Source organism: Rhinopithecus roxellana, chromosome 17 (assembly GCF_007565055.1).
Source record: "Rhinopithecus roxellana isolate Shanxi Qingling chromosome 17, ASM756505v1, whole genome shotgun sequence".
NCBI lineage: Eukaryota > Metazoa > Chordata > Mammalia > Primates > Cercopithecidae > Rhinopithecus > Rhinopithecus roxellana.
In genome coordinates, this window is record NC_044565.1 from 57,811,074 (window position 1) to 57,822,780 (window position 11,707).

At 47.1% G+C, this 11,707-nt stretch overlaps 1 long non-coding RNA gene across 1 annotated transcript in view; it reads left to right on the forward strand.

Moving 5' to 3' along the window:
• The window catches only part of LOC115894189, a 35,741-nt gene extending 25,749 nt beyond the window's left edge, over nucleotides 1-9,992 (forward strand). The window contains exons 3-4 of the long non-coding RNA XR_004054196.1: nucleotides 5,221-5,413; nucleotides 9,647-9,992. This is a non-coding gene — a long non-coding RNA (uncharacterized LOC115894189). The remainder of the gene's footprint in view (nucleotides 1-5,220; nucleotides 5,414-9,646) is intronic.
• Nucleotides 9,993-11,707: the final 1,715 nt, after the last annotated feature.

Below are 11,707 nucleotides of genomic sequence, written 5' to 3' on the forward strand. Positions count from 1 at the left end.
AGTCTCTCTCTGTTGCCCAGGCTGGAGTGCAGTGGCGCGATCTTGGCTCACTACAAGCTCCACCTCCCAGGTTCACGCCATTCTCCTGCTTCAGCCTCCAGAGTAGCTGAGACTACAGGTGCCCACCACCATGCCTGGCTAATTTTTTTGTATTTTTAGTAGAGACAGGGTTTCACCGTGTTAGCCAGGATGGTCTCGATCTCCTGACCTCGTTATCCACCCGCCTTGGCCTCCCAAAGTACTGGGATTACAGGCGTAAGCCACCTTGCCAGGCCTAATTTATTTTTTAAAACATTTTATTTAGGTTAAAAATTCAATTTCAGGGCCAGATGCGGTGGCTTGTGCCTGTAATCCCAGCACTTTGGGAGGCCGAGGCAGGCAGATCACCTGAGGTCGGGAGTTTGAGACCAGTGTGGCCAACATAGTGAAACCCCATCTCTACTAAAAATACAAAAATTAGCCAGGCGTAGTAGCGGGCGCCTGTTGTCCCAGCTACTCGGGAGGCTGAGTCAGGATAATTGCTTGAACCCGGGAGGCAGAGGTCGCAGTGAGCCGAGATCGCACCACTGCACTCCAGCCTGGACGACAAGAGGGAAACCCCATCTCAAAAAAAAAAAAAAAAAAAAATGTGCGTTTGAGAATAATGGCACTTTTCCCTCAACATCTTTGCAGATTTCAGAATATGGTACAGTCCTCCAGGTAGGGGGGTTGTTGCTGAGTTGGTGTCATATAGTTTTATCAATCAATCAGTCAACCACTGTTTGCTGCCCAAGAACCTACTCTATACTCAGCATTGTGTTCGGGCTGTGGAACACCAGGGGGTGGACGCATGCTCTCACCCTTCAGAGACACACAGTGTGACTCTCACTCCTGAAATGAAGCCGGGCGTGCTTGGTGCCAAGCGTGTGACACAGTTGGGCATTTAGGCCAAATGAAAACTGAGGGGCCAGAGTTCATCAGGCACACCTGTAGTAGGGATGCTGCTCACGGGAGGGGGCCTGCAGGCTCTGTCAATACAGACAGAGCAGGAGGACATTCCAGAATGGTGAAACATCGTAATCATGGCTAACAGACATATAGTGCTTACTTTATGCTTTGCCCTGTTGGAAGAGCTTCTCATAGCTAAGCTCAGTTAAATGTCACTGCAGCCCCACGAGAGAGCTACTTTTATGATTCTCATGTTACAGAGGAGGACACTGAGTGTTTCAGTGATTTGCCTAGGTTCGCGCAGCATGTAAGTAGCAGAGCCAGGATCAAACCAAGACTTTGATAAACTCTTTCTTCTCGCTTGTTCTTTTTTTTCCCCCTATTCCTTTTACACTTGCTGTGGACTAGAGAATTTGATAAACTCTTAACCATCCCACCAGACAGTCCCTCCATGGATGGGGTCATCGGACTATATTCATGAACAATAAATGTAGATGATTTTAGCAAGAAAAATGTCCAAAACAATGTAAGCTGAGAGGCTAAAGTGAGATGTTTTGGTGAGTTGGGAAAGAACAAATATGACACATGATATGACCCTTTGACACGTAGCTGTGGTTCATACAGATGGAGTTAATGGAGAATGACCAGGACCTGGCATATGTGAAGGCCAGAGTCCGGGAACACTGTTGTTTTCTTTTTTTTTTTTTTTGAGACAGAGTCTCACTCTGTCACCTAGGCTGGAGTGCAGTGGCGTGATCTCCGCTCACTGCAATCTCCGTCTCCCGGGTTCAAGCGATTCTCCTGCCTCAGCCTCCCAAGTAGTTGGAAGGACAGGCTCCCGCCACCACGCCTGGCTAATATTTTGTATTTTTAGTAGAGACAGGGTTTCACTGTGTTAGCCAGGATGGTCTCGATCTCCTGACCTCGTGATCCGCCTGCCTCAGCCTCCCTAAGTGCTGGGATTACAGGTTTGAGCCACCACGCCTGGCCCAGGAACACTGTTAATAATAAATGCCATTTACTGGGTACCCAGGACTGTGCTGGTGCAGGCATGTGTCTTATCGCACTCCATCCTCAGAGGTGCCCTCGAGGGAGAAATAATCCCCTCATTTTGTTGATGAGGAAACTGAGGCTCAATGAGGTGAGGGGCTAGGATTTGAACTCCTTTCCATCTGGCCTCCATGCCAAGCCCTTCCCAGCAGTCATGGGCTGATTTGTGTCTCCTCTCCCCAGCTCATGTGTTGCAGTCCTAACCCCCCCGGTGCCTCAGAATGTAACTGTATTTGCAAATAGGGTTTTAAAAGAGGTAATTAAGTTAAAGTGAGGTTATTAGAGTGGACCCTAATCCAATAGACTGATATCCTTATAAGAAGAAGAGATTAGGACGCAGACACGCACAGAGGAAAGAGCAGGTGAGGGCGGGAGAAGACGGCCATCTATGGGCCAAGAAGAGAGGCCTTGAAAGAAACTGATCCTGCAGATACCTGGATCTTGGACTTCTTGCTGGCAGAACTGCAAGGAAGTAAATTTTTGCTATTTCAGTCATTCTGTCTGTGGGTCTTTGTGATGGCAGCCCTGGAAAGCCAGAATGTCGCCTCCCAGCAATTCCAGGTCTTAGACAGTAAGGGGCACGCTGCCCTTGTACTTCAAGGCCCGGATCTACCATCTCAGATTTAAGATGACACAGGGCTCCCCTGCGTTGGAAGCTTAGCACATCTGGGCCACGCACCACCTTCTGCCTTGCCTTGGGAATGAGCTTCTAGTACACACAGAATAGGTGAGTATGTGAGAAAGTCCCATAGAAAGCCTTCCCAGGTGGGTACAGGGACCGAGGGGACTGGAGGCAGTGAGAGGAGCTGCAATGTGGAGTCAGTGCTCTCTGGGGGTCTTCAGGACTCTGAGATGCCTTCTACTCTTATAGCCCACAGCAAAGGGGAAAGGTGCTTGGTTTATTATATGCTTACAAGCCAGAAGGCCATGGGCTCAGAGGACTGCAGAGAATAGAGCCTAAAGACTCCATCTGGCACTCCTGTCTTCCAGGACCAGGGAGAAGCTGAACATGCTCTGTCTTGGCAAAGCCAGGGCAGGCACCAGTATGGGGCTCCATTCTGAGCCCTCACCGTGTGTGGAATAGGTCATGCCTGCATCCACCAGAGGATGAGTAGAGGCTGGAAGCAGGTCAGCTGAGGAACCAGGAGGGAAACGGGGTGGCACCATCTCCATGGGGGGCGGGGGGATGACCTGGATTTTGACTCCTCCAGCTCCAAGTCAATTATTCATGCAGTAGACAGTCTTTGTGTTGGGAAGTCAGGCCTCAGCACATGCCCTTTGGAAGAAAGCATCTACTTCTTGGCATTTCAGGTCTTTTATCATTTCCCCCAATCTTTCCTAATCTTACTCTTTCCCCTTTCCCTGCATGCCCTCTGCTCCTGCCACACTGTCCTGCTTACCATCCCTCCATCACACCTTTTCATTTACTCATTCTTGAATTCATTGATTTATTTTTTAAAAAATTTTATTGAGCACCTACTATGTGCTGTGCTAGAGAAGCTGGGAACTCAGAATCAAGCAGGACTTGGTCCATGCCTTTGTGCAGGTTTTGGTCTAGAAAGGAAGGCAGACCTATGTGTTCAACCTGTTGAGCACACAATACCAGGGTGCTGTGTTTTATCAGAAAGTGCTGAGTGCTATGAAAGGCTTTAAATGGCTTCCCAGGCTAGGGGCAGGACACCAGAGAAGACTCCTGGAAGACTTATGGTAGAGTTGGTCGGAGGATGAAGTAGAGAGAGAACGTTCCACAGAAAAGGTCAGCACACACAAAGGCCTAGGGTCAGAAGGCCCTTGGTGCAGTTGAAGAACTGAGTGGCCACCACTTGTCTGAGTCATACCCTAGAGCTGTGGGAGGTCTGTGTGCTTGTTTTGTATTCGACCAGTGTTGATACATCACTATTCATGGAGCTTTCTCTTTTCTCTTTACCTACACTCCTTGCCATCATGGAGCTTTTAGTCTGGAGTAGGGGTTGGCAAACCTTTTTTGTAAAGGACCAGTTCATAACTCTTTTAAGCTTCGCAGGCCACATAGTCTCTGTTGCAACTCCTCAACTCTCCCATTGTCCTGTAAAAACAGCCACAGGCAATATGTAAATGAATGAGTGTGGCTGTGTGCCAATAAACTTTATTTACAGAACCTGGTAGTGGGTTGGATTTGGCTCCTGGGCTATAACTTCTGATCTAGAAGAAAAGATAGACCTTGAACAAATCTTGATAACCTGGTGGCAGCTCTCAGCAATGATTTTTCTTCCACTTTCTGGACCACAGTGCAGAGGGTTGAGTTACTCTAGTTCATGAAACATTACCTCATTGATTCATGCCAGGCTCCTCTTCTCATTTATCTACTTAAATTCCCACGCCATCCCCCTCTTCTCATAGGCAACTGCTCCAACGCATCTGCTTTGTATCCTTGAAATTACATGCGTCTCTCTAAAGCATGTTGCCTTGTGTGACGTATTCTCAATTTATATAAACGATATTGTGCTATCAACTGTTCTGTTTCTTACTTTTTCCCCATTCAGCATTGTGTTTTTAAAATCTAAGCTGTGTGTACATTTAGTTAATTGTTTCCAAATGCTGCAAAAAATTTCACATCGTGCATCACTAAATTTTCCTTACTCGTTCCTCTGGTGCTGGCCGGTGAGTTTGCTGCTAGTTCCCCCCAACTCCTGCTCATTACAAGCATCCTCCTGAGTTTCCTGTGTGGAGGCTGCACACCCCTGGCTTTCCCCCTTGGCATGCCCCCTTGTTGTAACATTTGTCCACTGGATGGGATCTGGTAAGCCTGGTGCTCAGTAGAGCCAACAGTATCGGGTGAATGAATGAGTTTTCCTGGAAAGGACTCTGCCAGCTTCCTTTTTGTCTGTCAAACAGTCTAGGAGAACACTTGGTTTGTCTTGGTTGCCCCCAAACAGCAGACTTATAACAGCCCCCACCCTGGCAGCACTGTTCTGTGGGGTGTCTTTTCCCTGGAAAGTACTTTCCCATTATTGCTTCTTATGTAGTAACTGACTGTTGGGTGGGCTGATTCTTTTTCATATTGCAAACTTGGGGAGCATGATAGCTAATTTTGTACGTCAATGTGGCTAGGCTATGGTGCCCATTTGTTTGATCAAATGCCAGTCTAGATGTCACTGTAAAGGTTTTTTTGTTTTTTTTTTTTTTTTTTTTTTTTTTTTTTTTTTTTTTTAATGAGAGTAACATTGAAGTCAGTAGATTCTGAATAAATATATTATCCTCCAGGTCTTAAGAGAAAAGACTGAGGTCCCTCGAAGATGAAGAAATCCTCAGGAAGATGAATCCAAAGGCGGATTCAATTCTAGCTGTCTTTGGACTCAAGACTGCAACATCAACACTTCCCAGGGTCTCCAGCCTGTCCGCCTTTCCCGCAAAATTCAGATTTGCCAGTATCCAGAGTCATGAGCAATTCCTTAAAGTAAATCTTTCTCTGTTTCTTTCTGGATATGTATAGGTTGTGTTTCTCTGGAGAATCCTGATGAATGCACAAAAGGTCAGGATAAGTCTACTCCAAGGTAAAATCTTTCTCATGATATTTAAGACTTGAAAGGGGCTTCAGGAGACTCCGTCTGCGACAGCATCTAGGAGTGACTCCCAGCCTGCCACCCTATACAGACGTGGAAAGTGCCAGCTGATGTTCCTCAAATCTGAGTTGAATCAGTGGGCTTTAAACTCCATGAAGACCCACATCATTTCTTTCCTCCATCTGACTTTGGAATGTGAAATCTCTCCAATGGATTTGGGGACCAATCCTCACTTAAGCCTTGATCATTATGAACCACTCGTCAGACTAAGCTTAGCCACCCTAGAAGGATCACAGCAGCAAGCCACATAGTGCTTTACTGTATGGCCCTCAGAGCACACAGCACCATACAATGGTTCCGAGGGGAAAGGCAGTCTGCCATCTGATCCCTGTTATTTTTCCAATTTATGCATCACCTATTACTGGGTCCCAGGCACTCAGTAAACTGCTTTTAATTTTCACAACAACCTTGCAAAGCAGCCACCTTAGTTCCATTTTATAGATGAGGAGATGGAGGCCGGTGTTGTTAAGTCACTTGTTTGGAGCATTCAGAGGTGGGTAGTGAAGGTGGATTCAAGCCCAGGTTTGGGTTGTGAGGCCAAGGCCTGTGATCATCCCGTTGTGCCTCAACTTTTATTCATCCATCCATCCATCCATCCATCCATCCATCCATCCACCTACCCACCCCCACCCACCCCGCCATCCATCCATCCATCCATCCTCTCTTCAGTGCCAGGGTATGTTCTAGGATAAGAGGGTCTGGAATAAGACATTTCCTTTTTCCTCGAGAGGCTCACAGGCACATTGAACAATAATGGGATGGTGAGACAGTCCTGACTTGGGGGCGTGGGCAAAATGAGCGTAGAACTGAAGACCCTGTTCTTTCCTGGGGTTGTTGGGGGAGGCTGGTAGTTTCAGCAGGAGACTGTGGCAGAGCTCCCAGCCCTGTATGTATACAGGGGGCCATTGGTGGCATTGGAGGAGGGGCTGCCCAGGTGGAGTGGGGACCCCAGAGGCAGCAAGGACATTCCCAGAAGAGGGAGGAGTATGTGCAGAGGCAGTTTGGAGAGCTGGTCACGGGGCTGGAGTGGGTGTGCAGAGCCTGTGCTCAGGGAGGAGGTGAATGTGGCTGGAAATACAGGCAAAGGAAACAGCTGGAAGGCTGTGCTGAGTGTCCTGGACTCAGTCATCATCCTGGGGATCACCTGGGGCTTTTATTGTGGACTAAGACAAGGGTGAGGTGAGCGAGACACTCATTTTAGGTGTAAATTTTAAGGAGAAGCCAAACAACAACAACAACAACAACAACAACAACAACAACAAAACTCAGTTATCAAGATAAATTCTATAAAAATCAGTGCAAAAATGTCCATGATGAGCAATGGAGCAAAGAAGCTTTGAAATGAGGACGGGAGTTGACCCTGCACTTGGATGGCTCACCTTGCTCATCTCAACCTAAACATGGCCCTGCTTTTGTTAAAGACCTGGATTCCTGGTTCTCCCCATGGACCTGCTGACTCAGGCTTTGCAGAGGAGAGGCCCTGTTAGTTCCTAGTGCCCCAGGTGATCTTCACAGTGGTGTTTTTTCTTTCTAAACTGGTTCATGGTTAACAACCACCTGTGGGCACTCAGTAAAAACAGAGATTCTTGAGTCACTCCCAGACCTTTTGCCTCCGAATCTGCTGTAAAGCAGCCCAGAAGGCTGGAGATTGAGCAGGGGCCTAGGGTGCTTCACACCGTCTGGGCAAGAGGGCAAGCAGTGGGGAATGAAGAGGAGGCTTTTAGGCTAATGGGTCTTGCTTTGGCTGGCCCAGATACGGGCGCCATTCTGGCTGAGTTTTCCCACTTTTCAATTTCCAAATGAGAAAACGCCCTGGTTGTTAAAGACTGCACACTACACTCCTACAGCAGATATTCTAAGAGACTGCTTACACAGAAAGCCCCAACTCCTGGCCCAACTTTCAAGGCCTTACACATGTGGCCCTCCCTCTCTCTCCAACAGGCTGTCAGCCCAGGAGCCTCGTCACTGTCCCCATCAGGGCTTCTGGCTTGAAGCCTCTTCCTAGGCAGGTCCCCCTGCTAAAGCCCCTCACCATCGCCCCTCTACCACTCTCAATGCTGCTCCAGCCTTAAGGCTTAGCTGAGGCCCTTCCTCTCCAGGAAGCTCCTCCACCCCCCAGAATGCCACTGCCATGGCAACAGTTCTGTCTTCTGAAGTCTCCACCTCTCTCTGGCAAGAACAGTCTGTCTCTGCTTTCACATGTTCTTGTGTCTTTGTCCTACCCTCGAAGCTTCCTCTCGTTCTTCTGCCTTCCAGGGGTGCTCCTCGGGAAGCAGCGGGGCACTCACTAAGTTTCGTGGCTGCAGAGTCCAAAAACTTGGCTCTAAGTCTTGGCTCCACTTCTTCTGGTGACCTTGGACCCATCCTCTGCTCTTTGGTTTTTTTTGGCACAAGATCTAACTACCTCAGTGGGGGTGTGAGAGCCGAAGGAGATGGTGTTACTTGCAGGGGGAAGTACATGATGCCAATTAGGTCATTACCATTCCTAAGTTAGAAACCCTCAAGCATTTGCCGAGGGCAGGGTGCGCATCTTAGGGCTCCATCTTCCCCTCCTCATGGACAGCAGTTCCGTGAGCACCAACTCACTGGCTGGGGACTTGCGTCCCAAATCAGTACCTTGTCCTCTTCAGCAGGAGGTCAAGGGGGTGATTCTAGTCATCCATTCTTTCCACGCATAGGGCAAACTTAGGGTGGAAATGTTTTGAAAGGGCTTGTTGATAGCTTACTTTGTTCTACAATAAGAGATTTTACAAAGATTCAAAGGGAGGTAGAGAAAGTTCATTTTAAATTGTCTTTGATTCAGTTTTTGGGATTCCAGGAGCTTCCAGAAAGCAGGCTTTTATGGAAGGACACTTGGAAGGAGGTATATGTTTTAAATTGCTCTGCAACATGAACATCTTTCAAAGAGACACAGTTCTCTCAAGTGACACACTAGGAGGAACAAATGCTGCCTGAGTCAGGTACTCTGTCCTAGGGGCATGGCAAGTGCTGGGAGGCCCAGGATGGAATGGGGGAGCTGGGACCCAGATCCGACCCTCTTGTGTGTTCCGGTACCGGATGCTGGTGTTGGCTGAACAGACCCCGCTCGTGGTTTCATCTCGGTAAAGACAGAGTAAGCGGGTGGGGGCTTGTTTCTTTGTGTAGAGAGCCTGCTGGTGAGTACGAATGGAAAACTCAATTATCAGTGAGGTTAGGGGCAGGGTGAGAGGTCAGGGCCGAATGCCCGCGCTTCCTCTGGGTGCTGAGAGAGTTGCTCCTGTCTGCACTGCTTGGGAGGAGGATGCATTGATCAGGGTCAAAGGTTGTGTGTCATCAAAGGCGGTCCAGGAATAAAGGGAGCCCTTCCCAGGGATTCTAGGATGGTCTGTGGAAACCCAAGGCAATTCATGCTCATATGTGCCTCATACCCAACAAGTCAAGAATTCTTATTACAAAATTCACAAGAGAATGTTGCTTTATCTTAGGACAGCTTTCAAAGACTTAGGATTTGAAGGTGGAGAGTTTGGAAACACTCTCCATCTATCCTCCTCAGCCAAGAAATCTCCCCCTCTGGGGCAGAGGCTACACATGTCTTCCTTTTTTGAGAAAAAAAAAAAAAAACAATTCATTAAAAAGTTCTTTGTATAAGTCTGGACACCCCAAAGATAGGACCCTGGCTGCCCTTGTTTCACACTTATCTTTTCCCATGGGAATAATTTCTTTGTAGGCAAGAAAAAACCACACACACAGTAACTTGAGAATTAGAAGTTAAATTTGAACAATAACATGGCTAAAGGATTGTGTGGAAAAACCATAAAGATGGGAAGAAAAGAAGAAAGACAATCTACCAAAAGACAGACAGAGAGGTAAAAAGAAAGACAAAATTTAGAGGGAAGGAAAGAAAGAAAGTTTATGTGTGAACCCAGACGAAAGAAAAAAGGACCACACGGGCAGATGCAGCCAACTATCATCTGCTGATTTGAAATATGACAAACATTTCCAATTGCAAGATTCTGAACTAGAGGGGAGAAAGGAGTTTTCCAGCAGTTATAGATATATTTTTAATAATCATTTCTTGTTTTTTACAGCGAAGTGCAAAAAATGAACAGAGGCCCGATGATGCATCTGCTTAACTTTTCAGTTGTCAAATGCAAATTGAGCACAAAGAGGACAGAGTTGATGACATATCAGGAACATTGTTTATTTCCAGAGCAGGTCTGAGTCCCAGAGGAAGACTGAGGCTGACTGAGCCAGAGGTACCACTTCAACAGGTCACTGGTCTCTGCAGAGGAAGGAAAAGGTGTAAGAGTTCTCCCTGCATAGATGCTATTTGTGACTTGGATGTTTTCTTTCTAATACAAATGCATCAAAATGTTCACAGGAATCTAGCTATATGCAAGAAGTCTGGATTATCTGCCTGAGAGAACTGGCCAGAATTTCCCAGACCTTTCCAAATTTTACTTAATGCAGATTAACTTCATCAACCCTGGTGAAAATGCCACCTCCTCTAGGAAGCCTTCCCCGTTTGTCCTGTCTCAGAGACACTTGACTCCATGGGCTTTTCTGCAGTTTTGTTCTGCGTAGGACTGCCTAGTGCCTAGCCTTCTTATGGTGTTCCTTGCTTATGTCTTGTCTCCCCATTTGATTTGGAGGGTCCTGGGAAGGGGCCACTGGGCTGGGCTATAGTAGGTCCCCTGTAAAGACCTGTTGAGTAATGAGAAGAGACAGTGGCCCCATCTGGGTGAATCCTGAATTTAATCAATTCCCTGGATCCCTGTTTATCTTGCAAGTAGGATAAGAATGTCATTGAAATCCTATGACGTAATCATGGAAGGGCTAATACAGTCAGTGTACTACTACTAGTCACTAAGCATACTGTTTAGCTCAGCGGTTTTTTTGTTTTGATAGCAAGACTGTCTCGATGAAGGAAGCAGGGCATTGTTTAATATTCTAATGCAGGCTCCTTATTTCACGACATACTGGTAGTTACACTTGGAGTCGCAGTGAAATAAAACATCTAGGCCAGCGCCGTGGCTCACGCCTGTAATCCCAGCACTTTCAGAGGCTGAGGCAGGTGGATCACTTGAGGTCAGGAGTTTGAGACCAGCTTGGCCAACATGGTGAAATCCCACCTTTACTAAAAATACAAAGATCAGCCTGGCGTGGTGATGCGTGCCTATAATCCCAGGTACTCGGGAGGCTGAGGCAGGAGAATTGCTTGAACCTGAAAGGTGGAGGCTGCAGTGAGCCAAGATGGTACCACTGCACTCCAGCCTGGGTGACAGAGCAAGACTCCGTCTCAAAAAAATTAAAAAAAGAAAAAAGAAATAAAACATATAGCCTCACCCTCTTCATTTGACAGATATGGACTTTGAGGCTGACAGAGAGGTAACTTGTCCATGATTACACAGCAAGAAATAGAGCTGCAGTTGGTACCAGCACCTTATAACACTGGATCTATAATAAAATAAAACACCACCAGTGTCAGTGTGTGTAAATTTCACACCCCTTATCACACTGCATCTACAAAAAGTGCTGAGAATTAGGCATGGCAGGCATTAGTCTCTCCACAAGGAAACAAGCTCAGAGACTCTAAAGATCCGTCCAAATGCATAGAGTGGGGAAATGATGAAAAGAGGACGGTAGGACATCCCAGCCCTGCGCACGTTCAGAGCTTGTTCCAACACATTAGTCTTCAGATGAGCTCATATTTTAGTCTTACATGCTCCAGCAATGGCCTGAGAGGTGTAGGTACATACTGAATGTCCAGGCCTTGTTAAAGATAACTGCAGGATGGGCCAGGTGTGGTGGCTTACACCTGTAATCCCAGCACTTTGGGAGGCCAAAGCAGGTGGATCATGAGGTCAGGAGTTCGAGACCAGCCTGACCAACATGGTGAAACCCATCTCTACTAAAAATACAAAAATTAGCCAGGCGCGGTGGTGGGCGCCTGTAATCCCAGCTACTCAGGAGGCTGAGGCAGGAGAATCACTTGAACCCGGGAGATGGAGGTTGCAGTGAGCCAAGATGGCGCCATTGCACTCCAGCCTGGGCAACAGAGCGAGACTCCATCTCAAAAAATAAAATAAAATAAAAAATAAAAGATAACTGCAGGATGAATACACAAGTGCTATGTTTACAAATTGAAA